Genomic DNA, 18,063 nt, shown 5'->3' with positions numbered 1-18,063 from the left:
TTGTTTTCTTTGGTGTAATTTTATGTATTCAAATGTACTCTATTTGGGTATTTTCTTGTGTTGTGTTTTCACTTTATTAATATTTGTGATCTGCTTAAGTACTTTATACATTGGCTCTAAGTTAAGCCTTACTGCTTTTCTTTCACGTTACCAGAGGGTTAAGCACAAGCTAATTTAATGTTTTTTAGGGTTCACCCTGACAAGGATTGTGTATATTATTTGAGTGAGGCATCCACCCCCTCAACAAATAACGCAATCTCTTACAACTATTGATAGAATATAATTCCTCTGAACTGTACACAAATTTGTGCTAAATAAAAAGGTCAAATGAATAGTAGGAGCGGTATCATGATGGGCTTTACTGGCTCAATGTAGAGCCTGTTTTTACCCACCTGTAGTGTGAATTAATTTAACACAATATTTCTCTGAGTTAGGGTTTGATGTTTAGACAGTAGTTGAGAAAGTGGACAGAATTTGCCTCTTTTTGTTTTTAATCTCTGCTGTCTATAATGCACTAATGTGGAGAAATATCAGGGTAAATAAATTACGTTGGTATACTAAAGGCACATAAAAAAGTGCAAAAGTGTGCAAAAGCCATCATGATACAGCCCCTTTAAATGACTCTTCCTACCCAGAGGTGGGAAGGTGAGCAGTTGGTTCAGAAAGCTGTCCCCATTGGAAGATAACTGAGGGCCTTTTTTATGAAGCCCTGCATCACATTTATGCCGTAGTTGCACCACTTTTTGTGATGCTGCAGCAGTGTAAGTAATGCACCACGTTGCTCCATATTTACAAAGTGGTGCATATAGGCAGATGCCTCACATCGTAAACCCCTGCGCTACATTATACCTGCGTCGGGTATGATATATGCAGGGTGAGCGTTCCCCCACATAAAAGCCTTGTAGAAATTGCACATTGAAATCAAAAAGTTTTGAGTATGCCACTTCCAGGCCACCATTGCGTCAGAACCTTACGTCTGCCTCATGGCAGGCGTAAGGGTGATGCAGGCACTTTCACATGGGGCTTGCCCCATGTAAAAAGATACACTTCTGCAGTTGCTTCTGTTTTCGGACACCCCCCAGCAATGCCTCAATTTTGCACATACAGATTCACCATTATTACTGACATATCTGTAACTCCTTGCGACATGATACGTCGTACTGCAAATACAGCAAATCCATGGTGTCGCAAGGAGGGCTCATCGAGAACTGTTGCATCGCTGCCCTGAATTTCTGTTGATTTTGAACACAATTTGACCAGTAGTAATCTGTAGTAAATCACCCTTACTCCTTATGGAAATATCCACTCAATGGTATCCGCTTCTACAGTTACTGAAAGAAATGCAAAAGTTGTTCTAAGGAAATGTACCTTATTTTGTATTTGTCTCCTAAGTCTCCCAACGTAGCTTTCCAAAATATATGTTAAAAGCCATGTCTTTTTATGTCACATCATTCTTTTATTAATTTTACTATTGTACAAAGTTGAAATGACACCACTGATCAGGCTGCCTCTCACAGTTGTGCTAACATTTTCTCAGGTATGAATTTCAAATATTTATGCATCTCACTGTGCCATTGTCACTTACATTACAATCCTGGCTTTGACCCAGGAGGGTCTTTTACCAAATAGGCTTCTTCCATTAGCATGAAATCAATTGAGTCTTCGTGTTTCTTTCTGGGCTCCTCCGAGACGACCTTCTCGAGTCATCGTGTTTGAAATGCGCTCTTCGCTTGCAGGTTAGTGTCGCCTGTCAATTTCTATAGCCTCTGCGCCTTGAGTGGCACCGTGTAGGATAGGTGGAGGTTTATTTTGCAATCCCACCTTAAGGAGAATACAGCATATGAGATTCCTGTATACGTGGTAACAAATCTGCTGCATGCATGTAAGCATTGAGGTGCCATATTTACTGCTCAAATTTCGCAGTATAACTAGCAGTAAGTCATTCAATGTTTTTCCTACTGATATGAACTTGGTTGTGCATTAATTAATGTCACATAATAATTTAAGCCAGATCAAAAAAACTCAAAATCTACTTATCTTTTAATACAATTTGTATGCAAGAATAAGGGGCTTGCAAAAAACCCCCACAAAAACAGGAATAACGTGGGGGGAGCTAAGAGGTTTGAAAAAAGAGAATAAAGCAGGAGTGGTAGTAAGCGGTTTATGAAAACAGGAGTGGATGTACCATGTTACAACGCATACCGTTACAACTACCTACTATTACAACGCGACCATTACAACGCATACCATTACAACGCATAGCGCTTTGAGGTGCTGGATAGTGGTAAGTATAATTTACTATTCTAACTCCAGTCCCCGTGGACCCTAGGGAAGGTGTTGGATAGTAAATTATACTTATTCCCTATCCTAGAGCGCCCCCCAGCGCAATGCGTTGTAATGGTATGCGTTGTAAAAGTCGCGTTGTAATGGTAGTGCGGAGTAACAAATGCGTTGTAACAGGTGTATACCAACAGGGAGTAGAGCATTGGGGGAATAAGGGGTTTCTAAAAAGGGAATAAAGCATGAGAGGATTAAGGGCCTTTTAAAAATGGTGGAAGTAAAGTTGGAGAGGGATAAGGCCTTTTATAAAACGGAAATAACATGGGAGGAGATTATCACAGGGGGAATGGCAGGCAGGCAAAACCGCCTGTAGGCAAACAAGGAACAGGGTGTTCAACGAGGGAGGGCACCGTAGAAGAGCCAAAAAAGAAAGGAATTTTAAAAAAAGAAATGCTTTTACCAGGTTGATTTTGGCAACCTGGTGAAATACAGTCTTGAAAATAAAATTTGTCAGGATTGGTTGGACATTCCTTCAGAACCACTTTCTTTAAGAATGTTTTTCATCCAAGACACACACAACCATTTGAAATGCCCTTTTTAAATGCTCAGATGTTTAGTCAGTAATTGTATGCATTTTTCATGCTCTGTAGTGCACAATGTGTGGAAAAAGCATAGGGACTTATTTACAAGCCCATTGCACCACCAGTGCCTCACCTTTTTTAATGCACCTGCGGCGTAATGTGCAAGCCCTTATATACAAGTCCACGTAAAGCCACCCTGAGTGGCTTTCATCGCCTTGTAAATATGGACCCCTTTCACACATAAGTCTGCGTGAAAGGGGGTTCCATGGGTGTTGCTGTCGGTGTTCCCATGCAACATTCATATTCATGGAACTCAACACATTTCCAGGTCTACAAGGTTTTGTAAACCTGGGAATGCATCAGATTGCTAGGCCTCCCCTGGGAGGCGGAAGGGAGGCAGAACAAGGTGTAATACCTTCTACATTCTGCAGCACACATAGAGAGAGGAAAATAACTCTCATGTGCAGGGAGGTGTCCCTTCCTGCACAAAACCTATCACACCTACAATGCAGACACCCTTGCACAATGGAGCAAGAGCGGCTGCATTGGCACATGGAAGCCCATTGTGTGCCAGCGCAGAGCAAAATGACAGGAATGCGGGGTATCTTGTAGATGTGGCACACTCCTGCCTTTTTCTTTTGATGCACACCAGCACAGCAGGAAGGCTTGCTGCACTGCTGTGCCTCAAAATATTGTAGATGAGACCCATAGGTTTTTTATTACAAACATTGAAAAAACCTCGTGCAAATGTCAGTATGAGTACATAAAAGTGAGTGCTATTAACTGGAAAACTGCAAACAACCTATGCCCTCAAGTGATAATGGCCCTCTCACAATTCGAACTCTTAGATGGTGCACATAAGCGCAGGAATAAATTGCACCATCAGCTATCGAAGTTACTAGATGATGCCACGTCATTAGGATCACAATTTTCTGGTCCTGAGATTTAGGGGTATATTTACTAGGAAATGGTGCAGTGTGGCGCTGCAAGGAATTTTGCAGTCGTTCTGTGTCATTACAAAAACGTAGGGATGCGCATTATTCACAAGAATGTGGTGCAACCCTGTGTTTTGCCTTGCACCAGGGCTAAAAATAGCTGCCTAGCGCCAGTGCAGACACCCCTGCACCATTTTGCAAGAATGCCTGCTTTGCAGGGATGATTGTTTATGTGCAAGAAGGTGTCCCTTCCTCCACGTGAACAATCAATAATGATGATTTGCTACTTCTATGACTGGCTACTTCTATGTGTGCTGCATTTTACGCACACATATAAGTAGCAAATTACCATTCATTAATGATTGTTTTTGTGCCGGAATGAAAACACCTTCCTGCACAAAAACAATCAATAATGGCATTTTGCTCCTTTTATGTGTGTTGCCGAATGCAGCACAGATAGAAAGAGCAAAAAACTAGGAGAAATCAAAGTATTTCTTTTCGTTGCGCCACTCTAACACCTGCTTTTCACTGGTGTTAGTTTTTGGTGCTGCCTCTGATTTATAAGTCCATGAAAATCTGGGGCAGCATCAAAATGCAATGGGTGTTGCATGGAAACGCCCACAGCAACACCCATTGCACACTCTTTTCATGCAAAGTAATGTGTGAAAATGGCCGTATTTACAAGGCAGCAGTAAGCCACTCAAAGTGGCTTATCGTTGCTTTGTAAATATGGAACAGGGCAAAACGCCACTAGAGCATAATTTATATAGGCACCCGTGTGGTGCTATGCCCATGTAAAGATGCCCCTTAATTTTTACAAATAACTATTTTCAGTTGTGTTAGCCTCTTTGGTTTAACTGAAATTAACCGAGATCGAAACTCCCAGAATGCATTTCATTGTTAACCCCTTAAGTGCTGCCTCGGTGCATTGGCCGACGGCAGCACTACCTCCCCAGTGCTGCGCACGACCATTGGACGTCCATTCAGCACTAGTTCCAATGGACAGCGCAGCACTGGGGAGGAATGTTTAATAGCATCTATGAGGTTAAAGGAAAGGCCAGGACTGGAAAATGACATCACTGTTGACAATTAATCATCTGGTTACCTGAAGTGTGAATGGTGGTTTGAAGAACTCCAGCTATGAAGTTTTAATCTACCACCTTCCAGGACCCAAACTCCATTTTATCAATGCCCCTAGAACTCAAAAACACTGATTTTACTTTCTGGGATACATATATATGCACTTTAATGAGCCCACGAATAAGGACTCAGCCTCCTCTAGAGAAGCAACTGGGATGTTGCAGATCCATTTTACCTTTAGATTATCAAGACATCTGGCAAGGCATGTTCTAGACCCCATTTTCTTTAAAATTATGGATTTTCATCCTGCCTCTCCTTTTCCATTGATGTGGTTGGATGATTTTGCAATCCCTTTTCAAATATAACAATTCCCGCCCTGTCAGTCAGTTGGCAAATCATAATAGCAAATCTAGAGTAGGTTTTATCTAGTAAAAAAAGTCCTTAATACTAACCATACAAATATACTTACATCGTCACCTATTACACTTAGCCGTGATGTCTGTGTTTCAGCAACAAGAATCAATCATTGGTTAATTAGCATAATTGATCACACTGCCCCTTCAAAGCCTGTTGGTGGCTACAGTTACACTGTGGTATAATGAAGAATTAAAGATGGAAACAACCATTGTAAAAAATGTGAAACATTATGGCACAGTAACTGTTCCCCTGATGATAAATCAGGATTAAAACTAGTCCCAAAAGACTACCAGAAGCTAATTTGCACAACTAAGATGTGCTTTGACACGAATACAATTGAATCATCATGCAACCCTGCCAGGGATTCTTCTTCATTGCTAAAAGCTACCTGTTTCCGAAGTTATGCAACAGTAGTACATCTCCCCTTAGCCAGAGCTCTGCTCAAACTTGTCCCCTTTCTTCAGTAAAAACAATGACAGATCTTTAAATGAAAGCACCCCACCATTGATTCCATTCATCTATGCTTTAGCACAGACAGACCCATCTTGCCCTACTATCCAGGACAACTTCTCCCTCCTCATTAATGAGGGAGTACTATTAATCATGTCCACAATCAAGTCCTCCTCACATTTGCTTTAGATCCTCCTGCCACTACTTGCTGAGCTGTGCAATTCCTTCATTACCTCGGCTATTGTACCAAAGATATGGAAGCAGGCCTATAATATACTGCTGCTAAAAATAACCTTCAGCAGACTCCACCATGCTCAATAACAATTGGCCAATCTCTTGGCTCCCCTTCAAAATTGCAGAAAAGGCCACTAATAGGCATACCTCCCCTTACTTAGAATCCAACGGGATTCTAGATCCATCACAATTTGGATTCATTCCACTCCACAGCACACAAATGCCCTTGGTTACAACACTAGGTTGAAACTCAATTAAGGACTCTTGATTGCCCTTACCGACTTGCTTTATCATCAGTTTTTGACAGTGTTTCACAGTCAACCTTACTACACAGTCTTTTTGGAATATATCGGTAAACATGTAATCAAAGGGGTAAGGTCTTTCTTCTGAACTTGCTTTCAAAGGGTCTCCCTATCCCTATTCATGTCAGAGCCAACCACAAATAAATATGGTGTCCCACAGGGCTCCTCCATCAGACCTCTATTGTTCAACATTTGCCTACTCCCACTAACCTCTCTGATCTGTTATTTCGTGTTTTTCAGTTAATATCATATGCTGATGATACACAAATCATTGTATCCTTTTCTGGAGAACAATCCCAGACCAAATCTAGTTCCTGGTCTTGCATGAGCCCAGTTGCTACTTGGATGAAAACGGATCACTGACATAATATCGAGGGACATAATATTGACTACCAAAAATATCTGCGACAAAATATCGACAGACAGAATATCGACTTTGTATCTACAAACAGGTAAGTACAAAAATATCGAGTAAAAAATATCGTTTACAAAAATATAGTTTGTAAAAATATCAAATTTATTAAAAACAATGTTAAATTAAATTAATATTAAAAATTATTTACTAAAATATACTTAAAAATACTTAAATTACCTTATAATAATTAAATAATTAATTAAAGTTATAAAAAAAATTACAATCATATTTGTTAAAACATATATATATAGTAACATAATTTAATTAAAAAATATCCAATATTATTACCGCAGGATAGCAGAAGTGTAAAATTACTATTCCCACTCCAGAGAGTGCAACAGTAGATAAGGCGTTGGATAGCGTTGAGGTAAAAATTACTATTCCCACTCCAGAGAGTGCAACAGTAGGGAAAGCGTTGGATAGCGTAGGGGTAACAATTACTATTCCCACTCCAGAGAGTGCAACAGTAGGGAAAGCGTTGGATAGCGTAGGGGTAAACATTACTATTCCCACTCCAGAGAGTGCAACAGTAGGGAAAGCGTTGGATAGCGTAGAGGTAAAAATTACTATTCCCACTCCAGAGAGTGCAACAGTAAGGAAAGCGTTGGATAGCGTAGGGGTAAAAATTACTATTCCCACTCCAGAGAGTGCAACAGTAGGGAAAGCGTTGGATAGCGTAGGGGTAAACATTTCTATTCCCACTCCACACAGTGCAACAGTAGGGAAAGCTTTGGATAGCGTAGGGGTAAAAATTACTATTCCCACTCCAGAGAGTGCAACAGTAGGGAAAGCGTTGGATAGCGTAGGGATAAAAATTACTATTCCCACTCCAGAGAGTGCAACAGTAGGGAAAGCATTGGATAGCGTAAAGCTTAAAATTACTATTCCCACTCCAGAGAGTGCAATAGTAAGGAAAGCGTTGGATAGAGTAGGGGTAAAAATTACTATTCCCACTCCAGAGAGTGCAACAGTAGGGAAAGCGTTGGATAGCGTAGGGGTAAAAATTACTATTCCTACTCCAGAGAGTGCAACAGTAGGGAAAGCGTTGGATAGCGTAGGGGTTAAAATTACTATTCCCACTCCAGAAAATGCAACAGTAGGTAAGGCGTTGGATAGCGTAGAGGTAAAAAGTACTATTCCCACTCCAGAGAGTGCAACAGTAGGGAAAGGGTTGGATAGCGTAGGGGTAAAAATTACTATTCCCACTCCAGAGAATGCAACAGTAAGGAAAGCGTTGGATAGCGTAGGGGTAAAAATTACTATTACCACTCAAGAGAGTGCAACAGTAGGGAAAGCGTTGGATATCGTAGGGGTAAAAATTACTATTCCCACTTCAAAGAGTAAAATTATTAAAATTAACATAATTATCAATTAATCAATTTAATAAAATTAATTGTCAATGAAAATGTAATTATTTACCAAATAAAAATTATTTAACAATTAATTATAAATAAATAACACTACATAAATTAACATATTTAATTAATTATAATTAAATTACTTCCCACGCTACTCCCCTATAAACCCACAACCCGCTACAGAAATTAAATTAGTTAAATTAACATAATTATCAATTAATCAATTAAATAAAATTAATTGGCAATTAAAATTTAATTCATTGCAAAATAAAAATTAATTAACAATTAATTATAAACAAATACCAATAAATAAATTTAAATATTTAATTAATTATAATTAATATACTTCCCCTATAAACCCACAACCCGCTACAGAATTAAATTACGCAAAACTTAAATAATATTAAATTAATTCATTAAATTACATTATAACATAAATAAACACTTTCAACACATAAAATACACTATAAAAAATTCGATATTATTAAATGTTCGATATTTTTATAAACCTATATTATGTACTTCGATATTTTGACTATCTATATTTTAAAATTCGATATTACATTACTTACCTTCAAAACGATATTTTTGATGTCTATATTCTGTCCATTCGATATTCTGTCCAGCCTATATTTTATACTCAATATTATGTCCATTCAATATTTTGTAGTCGATATTTTGACTGTGCACCAATGAAAACAAACTGTCCTATGCTCAATGGTGAAAAAACAGGAATCTTACTCTTTGGTGAGCAGGTCACACCGTGGTCATCGGAATCGTGGCCAGCAGTGCTAGGATCTACCACAGTCCAGTGCTATCAGCAAATCATCTAGGTTTCTTGCTAAACACTAATCTTTCCTTTAAGAACCAGATGAATTCGGAAGCAAGAATGTGCTTGTCATACTGCGTATGATCAAGACATTTTTCTTTTTTGCTCCCAAACTCAGTGAGAAAGGATAAGATAGAATAAAGATTTATAAAGCGCACTAATACCGGTAGGTGTCAAGGCACCGGGCGGTCCGAGAAAGAAGAGAGGCACAGAGCTGCCAACTATGTTGAGAAAAGCAATGTCTTCAAAGGCTTTCTAAACACCGGGAAAGATTCCGCATGAGAGATGGAGGGGGCAGGGTATTCCAGAGTTTTGCGGCTGCCACAGAGAAGGAGCGGCCGCCCCATATGACCCTGTGGAATTTCAGAGAGATCAGTTTTCTCTGGGAGGAAGATCTTATGGTTCTCCCGGGGGTGTACCATTGAAACATGGTTTTCAGCTGCGGCAAGCTTTTGCTGTGGAAGGCCTTATAGACGTACTAAGGTCCTTGAAGGCAATTCACTTCCTGATGGGGAGCCAATGCAGTGTGCGGATCCCTTCCATCGCTGAATGATGCTTAGGGATATTAAGAATCAGCCTGGCTGCTGCGTTCTGGACAACCCGAAGCCTGTTCAGGGAGGCCATACCTATGTTGAGGTACAAGGCATTGCAGTGGTCAAGCCGGGAGGTGACTAGTGCAATGATGGTAGACTGGTGCAGTTCAGATGGAATGTACGGAAGCATCTTTCCTGAGTGTTTTCAAGATGTAGAAGCAGGTGCTAACCGTGCGGCTGACCTGAGCATCGAAAGTCATACCCTTGTCAAAAGTGACCCCTAGGTTTTTAACTGTCCTAGCAGGGATGGGAAGAGGACCGCAGTCTGTCGGCCACCAGCCGTTTGACCAGATTGCGTTCTGCGGACCAAAAGCTAGAATCATAGAGTGAAACATAGTTGTACACTCTCTAATAATTTCATGTTTGGACAACAGTACTGCACTATATTTGGGCCTACCTAATTATATCACACACTGTTTTTAAGTAGTCCAAAATGCAGCAGCATGTATCATTTTTTATTTTTTTTTAAAATATATTTTTATTGCAGGAATCAGCCAAAATTACATAGTAGATCAAAGACATATCTGCAGAGGAAAACAGAAGCAATAGACCCCCCCGTGGGGGAGCACCTCTCGTACACAGCCATTCAGCCCACAACCCGAAGGCCGGGCGGCGCCTGCAATGAGTCCGCACAGGAGGGTCTGGTAGTCTGCTGAAGTCGATCTGAATAAGTGAGCGGTCTTCGTCTGCTTTTCTAAATCACCCCAAAAAGCCCCCCCTATTTCCCACCCAACCCAACTCCCCCCAGAGGACCGGGGACTAATCACGCAGTATGAAGAACCAGAATAATAATGAAATACAAGTGTCCTACGCTCCCCTCTACCTCTATCCACCCCCCTCACTTAGCCCCGCCATCAGTGTGTTGTACGTGTAATAAGAGCTTGTGGAAGGAAACCTTTTCCTGCTGTATAGAAGATCAGTGTAATGTATGTCTAATGGGACTCAGGTTGTGCCACATCATCACTCTCGGAATCGCTGGAAGAGCTGTAATCACGCAAGGCCTGCACTAATGTCTCCCATTCCTGTACAGCTTCTAGCGCCTTCTCATTCTGCTGCCGCCTCGCCAGTTGGTATCGCAGGGTGCTCTCCCCCATAGCCCATTTCAGGAGTTCATTGTGCCATTTACTGCCTGTTGGACCAACTTGTGCCTTCCAGTGCCTGGTTATCTCTCTTTTTGCCAGAATGAGCCCCAGGTCAATGAACTTACTGGAGATTTTGTTTTTACGGGTATAAGGGAACCAGTGTAGGACCCCCACCGCCGCGTCAAAGGTCAGGGATCTCCCAGTGACTCCATTAAGGGTGTCACCTATCAGCAGCCAGTATGAGGACAGCGCTGGGCAGGACCACAGCATGTGTATAAGGTCCGCCGCAGGTGTTCGGCATCTGGGGCAAGCCGCTGTATCTGAGGCGAAATATTGTTGAATTTTCGCCGGAGTCAGATAGGCCCGGTGGAGTACATAAAAATGAACCAACTGAAACCGGGCGTGGCGCGTTCCTTTCCAGGCACGACGCATCAGTTGTGCCCACGTGGTTTCCGGTATGTCTTTCCCAATGTCAGCCTCCCACCTAGTCCTGAGTGTATCGAGCGGGGGCAGCCCTTCGTTGATCAATCTAGAGTATAAGCACTTTACCGCCTTGACCGTCCCCGACGACATCATGGCATATTGGCATACCGGTGATGTCGGCGGCTCCTCCACACCCTTCTGCCAGTGCGTCTGGATCGCTCGAGTGACTGCTGTGTGGAGCAGGAAGTCGCCTCGGGGAATGTCAAAGCGGTCCAGAATCTCCCGGAAGGGTAGCAACTTTCCGTCCTCATAGAGGTCACCTACTAGTTGTAGCCCTGCGTCCTCCCAGTGCCTTAAGCGCGACCAGTCTCCCCCGTGTGGCAAGGCAGTGATCATTCCCAGCGGAATTTCCGGAGCATACGGGTGTTTCATCTCCCCTCGGCCATGAGCACGGTTCCAGCATAATCGTATGGTGCGTTCCTCGAGCGTGAGGTCTTTCAGGGCTAACCGTTGACGCAATGCAATGTAGGATATAACATGTCTGGGCATACCTCTTCCCCTCCCCTCCTCCGGGCCTCGGAACTCCCTCGCTACCTCCTGGGTAAAGGTTTGCAATTGAGCCGCCAAATAATACTTTTCGAAATCTGGCACCGCTAGGTCCCCCTCCGGTTTCGGCCTCATCAGGGTCCTGAGCGCCACCCTTCGGCGGCTCGATCCCCAAAGGAACGCCACTAGCATGGAGTTCAGGAGCCGGAATGTGGCCGGCGGGATCCAAATCGGGAGCGTTCGAAAGTAATACAACAGCCGAGGGAGTGCCACCATTTTCAGCAGTGCTATACGTCCAGCCACCGATAGCTGCAAGGTGGCCCAAAAGTCCATACTGCCTCGTAGGGCGCGAATACATCGGGCTATATTGCTGTCTAGGAGATCGGCAGGGTCATGGTATACATATACTCCTAGGTATTTGAGGCAGCTAGGTTCCCATCTGATCTCCCTGACGGTGTCAGGTCTGGACTCCCCTTTGCGAACCGGAAACAAGCAAGTTTTGGACCAATTTACTTTGAGGCCCGAGATCTCTCCGAATGTCGTGAGGGCCGTATCAGCCCCAGACAGGGCGTTGCCCGAATCCTCGAGGAAGAGGAGCAAATCATCGGCATAAAGGGAGATGTATTGTTGCCCCGATAAGGTCTGTAGCCCACCGAAGTAGGCCCCAGTCCGAATCGCCAATGCCAGTGGTTCTACCACGAGTGCAAAGAGCAGGGGGGATAATGAGCATCCCTGTCGCGTGCCCCATTCCACTGGGTATTGTTGGGAGACCAGCGGGCCCGTTCTCACTCTGGCCGTCGCCGAGGCATATAGTACCATGGTCCATCGGGTAAACCCCTCTCCTAGACCAAAATGCGCTAACACCCTACGTAAATACTCCCATTCTAGGCTGTCGAAGGCCTTTTCCAGGTCAATCGAAAGGATTAAGGGGCACGGGGCCTCCACGTGGGATTCCTCCAGTAAACGGAATAAACGACGGATATTCATAGTCGTATTGCGTTTAGGGATGAATCCCGCGTGATCCTCATGTACTAAGGAGCTCATGTGACCTAACAGTCTCGACGCTAATATGCTGCTCAGAATTTTATAATCAACCGTTAGCATCGATAGTGGTCGATAAGACGCCGGGTCATCGGCCTCTCTGCCAGGTTTGAGGAGGGGGAGCACTAAGGCTTCGCACATCGAGCCGGGGAGGCGACCCAGACGTTTCGCTTCCCTATATACCACTAACAGTCGGGGAGCCAGGAGGTCCACGTAGGTGGAGTAAAATACCACCGGGAGCCCGTCAAGGCCCGGAGTCTTGTTTCTCGCCATCTCTTTTATGGCGCTACGGATTTCTTCGAGCTCTATGTCTTTACCCAAGTCCTTCGCTATTTCAGGTTCCAGTGCGGGGATCTGCAAGTTCTGCAAGTAGTCATCAATCTGGGCAGTGTCCTGGGTTAGTCTACTACGATATAGCCTTTCATAATACCTCAGATAGCAGTCGAGTATCTCCGGCTGGGTGTGTACCTCGGTTCTCTCCGCGGTGCGCATTGTCACCGTTGGGGTGGTTCGTCTCGTGGGATTGGCTAGCCAGGCTAGGAGTGCGCCCGATTTATCCGCCTCTGTCAGTGACCTGGTGACATAGGCCTTATAGTCGAAACAGCGCAATCGTTCGGCTTCTACAGCTACCGCCTCCCTCGCTGCGGAAGTTTGTTCCTGAAGTTCCGGATGTCCGGGACGGAGAAGCTCCATCTCGCGGAGTTTCCGGTCAGCGTTGGCCAGGTCATCAAGAATGACCCTTCGCATTCCCACCTTCTTAGTTATGCAGTAGCCTCTAACCACCACCTTCAAAGCATCCCACTCGGAGGCCCTCGACCCGGCTGTGCCTTCGTTCGTCACAAAATATTCAGCGATTTTGTCCTCTAGGTCCGTCTTGAACACTAGATCCTCCAATATCTCGGGGCGCAGCTTTCAAGTGGGTACACTAGGGAAACCCGGAAACCATCGAAAATCCGCCAACAGGGGGTTGTGGTCAGAGATGGTCCTGGTCAAGTATTCAGACTGCACGGTCGCGGACACTAGTTCGGCCGATCCCAACAGCCCATCCAGTCTCACATGTAGTTCATGCATACCAGAGAAGTATGAGTAGTCCTTGGCACATGGGTGTTGTGCTCGCCATATGTCCGTCAGCCCCATTGAGACTGCCACTCCCTCCTGCCTTTAGCCACCCGTCGGACTGGGGAGTCCGGAAGGGGGGGTGTGAACGATCGATATCAACGTCCACCACCGAGTTAAAGTCTCCTCCCATCAGGAGGGTCCCCGACAGGAAATGGGCCAAGGAGCCCGAGAGTGCGGTCAGGAAAGCGAGTTGGTTCACGTTAGGCGCATAAATGCAACAAATGTTCAGGGCCCTACCCCCCAATGTGCCAGAAATTGCCACGTATCGTCCCTCTGGATCCACCACGGATTTGGTAGCCTGCAAGGGTATCCCAGCCCGCACCCAGATCAGCACCCCTCTCGCGTAAGCTGAGTATGTGGTGTAGTATACCTGCCCTCTCCACCTACGCTGTAACGCCAACCCTTCTGCTTTAGTAAGGAGTGTCTCTTGTAGCAGCGCAATCTGCACCCCTCTACGCACCAGATAAGCGTGGATCTTGTGCCGTCTGGACATGGTGTGAAGGCCTCGCACATTCCAAGTGATACATTTCAGATTAGTGACATCAGCCATTGTCCCATAGTGTTTCATCTAGGTTCCTCCAGCAATGCTCAGTTATAGACAGTTTCACAGTCAATTCAACACCAATGGCGGTCTCCCCCCTCAATAACAACAGAACTTCCCCCTGTAACAAACTCCCTTCCACCCTCCCCAGAACAGGTCCCAAATAGTACCATCTAGTCCCCATCCAAACCGTTCCCTCAGAAAACCCCCCTTTCCCAACTATCCCTACGGTAGCCACCGTAGGTGTGCCTTAAGGGCCGAGTGGGGGTCGAGCGCCAACAGGGGGTCATCGAGTCTCAGGCTACCGAGACCCGACCGAGCTCCAGATCATGAATATCGGGCGTAAAAAGCCACCCCAACCCCTCCGGTGATCCATGGCCCAGCAACGACTTCTAGAGACCCTACACCCTCCGCCATATTCCCCCACCCAAATGGAATCAGCTCACCCGAGTTCATCCCTGCCCATCTAGTAGGCCTTCTGCCGAGTCAGGAGTAATCACAGGTAAGTTCACACTGTCAGTCTCCGAGTCCTCCGTGTCCGATCGACCCCCATCTCCGCCAGGTTCCGAGTCTTCCGTGATGGGTCCGCCTTGGGAGCCAGATAAGTTGGAAACCATCTCCAACACTCCACGCCGCTCGGCTGCAGTCTCCACCTTCGAGGGTCTGCCCGGTTTACCGCGGCGGCTCCGAAGTCTTTTGGATCTCCGTTGTTGTCCAGCCTCCGACGTCGCTTGAAAGGAGGAACCTAAGCCATCTTTACCAGCTCTGTACAGTTCAAGCCAATTGCAAACGTCCTCCGGATTTTCAAAGAATTTGTTCGTGTCATCAAGGATGATGCGGAGTTTCGCTGGAAAGAGTAGGGAGTACTGAATGCCCTCGCTCCGCAACTCTCGTTTGACCGCTAGGAAAGAGGTCCGCTTACGCTGGGTCTCATAAGTGTAGTCAGGGAAAATGTTCACTTGACTGTTCTCCACCTGGTACGGGCCGTTGTGCCTGGCGGCATTGAGGAGAAAATCTCTGTCCCGGAAATGTAATAATCGCGCCACCACCGGGCGCGGGGAACAGCCTTGTTGAGGAGGCCTGGCCGGTACCCTGTGTGCCCGTTCCAGGGTGTAGAAGGAGGAGAGCCCTTCAGGTGCCACTGTAGTCCGGAGCCAATTCTCCAGATAGGCCACCATGTCGCCATTTTCGATCTTCTCCGGTAGGCCCACTACACGGATGTTATTCCTCCTATTGCGCCCTTCAGTTTCAGGATCTAGACGGAGTAAGTTTGCCCGTCTCGGGCGGCTCAGCGCCTCCAACCACGCCCTCCGGCAGCGAGGGCCTTCGCAACGCCGACAGATTAATCAGCGATCTTCCGGTGTCTGTAACCTCCCGGGCCGTTGGATGGGCCGCCGCGTCTCCGAGGTAAGAGATGGAAAGAAGGCGAGTACGGAGCCAGCGGTCTCTTCCGGGCTGAGATTCTCGCCAGTTCTATCGAGTTGGAGCGGGCGCCATCTTGAGCTCCGCTCCACTTCCCTCGCAACTTCGGTTTTCGTTGAGACCAGTCGGTTTTCGGGTTTCTTCAGGTGCCCCACCAAGTCGGCCCCACAACGCTCTTCAATTTGAGGGGATCGGGCGCTTAAGACCCTCGGGATTCAGGATAAATGCGGGCTCAGTCTCGGAGCCGAGCTCTCAGGCGACCACCGCCATCGGCGTCCAAACCACGCCTTCGCTGCAGCAGCATGTATCATTCTCAAATTCTCTGCCTCCTCTTTGGTTTCTATGCATCTTCAAACTCTTCTTTGGCTCCCTATAAAAAAATACACCATTTTTAAAGCTCTTGCACATGGAGCAATCCATGTAATAGCATCTAGCTACCTCACGAATATCATCTGGCCTGTAATCTCAGATCATCATCTCAAAAACCTCTGGAAATTCCCCACATACCTGGAGCGCTTCGGGGTGTCAACTAATTTTCCTGTCTAACAGACTCAATCTGAAAGAAGGTACTTCTGGACCTCAATTTCCTAGTGAGTCATCTCTTGTTCTGCAAGAAACTCTCAATCTCGTTCTTCTGACTTCCCTCCTGACAGCTGCCCCTCTCCTATTTCTCTAGAGTCAGTACCCCCCTGGGAAATTGTGCATTCTACAAACCCCCAAATAAATCATATTTAATGCCTTGTTTGACAAATCCCTGTTCTGGTTTGTCTAATAGCAGATGTAGTCCTATTTGCATAAGAAAGAGTTATCTTTGGAAAAAATACAGCAGTCTTGTACCTCAGGGGACCAAGCAACCGAAATGAAATTTCACAAGAGGCATCAAACTTTCCCTGAAGCTGGCCCCCTCAGACACAGACACAGACTTTGGACAAATAGGGGAAGGGTTGTGCCAGAGTGGTGATTATTGAAATTTGAAAGAGGAGAGACATGAGCCCCAGCCCACAGCAAACTCTCATGAGCAAGCATGGTCCTTGTCAATAATATTATGTGGGGTGGGTACTCGACCATGACAAGTTTGGAAACAATATAGTACTAACGTACATTTTAAATTACAGTTTTATAATCAGTTGGCTATAAAATCATAAGTTTAACAAGCAGTTGCCGAGGGGTACTGGTTAAATATTTCAGTCTTTTCATGGAGGCTCAAGCAAGCCTAACTCTACTCTCAAGTATTTGGGGTGCCCCTTCCATACCTAGGAAACTTTGTAACAATTAGGGGGAAAAATATAGTTTTTTAGTATAATGTCCCTAAAGGTGGTTTAAAAGCCATAGAGTACCAACTAGCTCATATAATTTAGGTATACATTTTAATATCAGGTTTTTCATAATTTTCCATATTAACAAAGAAAAGGGCATTATGGTGGTATGTATAGCAAAGAGTCAGGGGTTTAAATGTGGAAAAACATTGCTAATTTTTCACGCTAAACAACCAGGTTTTACAAATTATTTGAAGTTTTAAATGATTTGCTTCAGTTTTCTACAGAAACTAAATAGAATTTCATGGTTTGGACCTTATACACTAAACAGCCTCTCATCAAAACATGTATATCTGTATTTCATCTTAGAGGCAGTTTGGCAGGGGACACATTTTTGGAATATAATTGCCCAGAAAAGGAGGACCCGAGTGATAGAACATCGAATGTATCAGACACAGCAACTTAAAGATGATCCTTTTTTTTCACTGGCAATCAATGACGTTTTATGAGCCTGGCTGAAATATGGATACATTTACTGAATCTTAAAAGTGTGTGACAAGCTGCACTCTGGATAGTTGAAGTCTTGTGGATTGTTTAGGGATGTCAGTAACCTATTTATCAGAATTCAAACCATGAATGTTCTAAAGAATTCACCATCAGTACTTTTGGGGAGTAAAATTCAGAGAGGAAATGACCATATGTCCAATCCTCAAATAAGAGAAGCTCACATTTGAGACTTAAGAAGTTTGAGTGGAGTAAGACAAGTAGGAGCATGACAGAGGCAGACAAGACTTAAATCCCACGTGCCAGTAGGAGTATAAGTCAGAAGAACTCTCAATCTTCCCAGACAATTTGAACTCCTCTACCAAGGCACTGCTAGTGAAACTGATACAAGCCTCTGAGGGAGCTCTCCCTACTCCTTCTACATGGCCCCAACTTTCTAATTGACCAGCGCGGTCCAATTAGATTTTCCGTGATACAACATTGAATGAGAATCTACCAGAAATCAGAAGTTTCTTTCAGGTTATGCATGTTTTAAGTCTCTCTCATTGCCCCATTCATAGCCTTATTGGTTTTAATTGATTATCACAGAGAGGTGCCACACTTTTCTGTCAAAAAAGTGCTACTGCTCCTAACCCTTACATATTCCATTTGTGGA

The sequence above is a fragment of the Lissotriton vulgaris genome, chromosome 10 (genome assembly GCF_964263255.1).
Source record: "Lissotriton vulgaris chromosome 10, aLisVul1.2, whole genome shotgun sequence".
Taxonomy (NCBI): domain Eukaryota; kingdom Metazoa; phylum Chordata; class Amphibia; order Caudata; family Salamandridae; genus Lissotriton; species Lissotriton vulgaris.
This window is presented reverse-complemented; position numbering follows the sequence as displayed.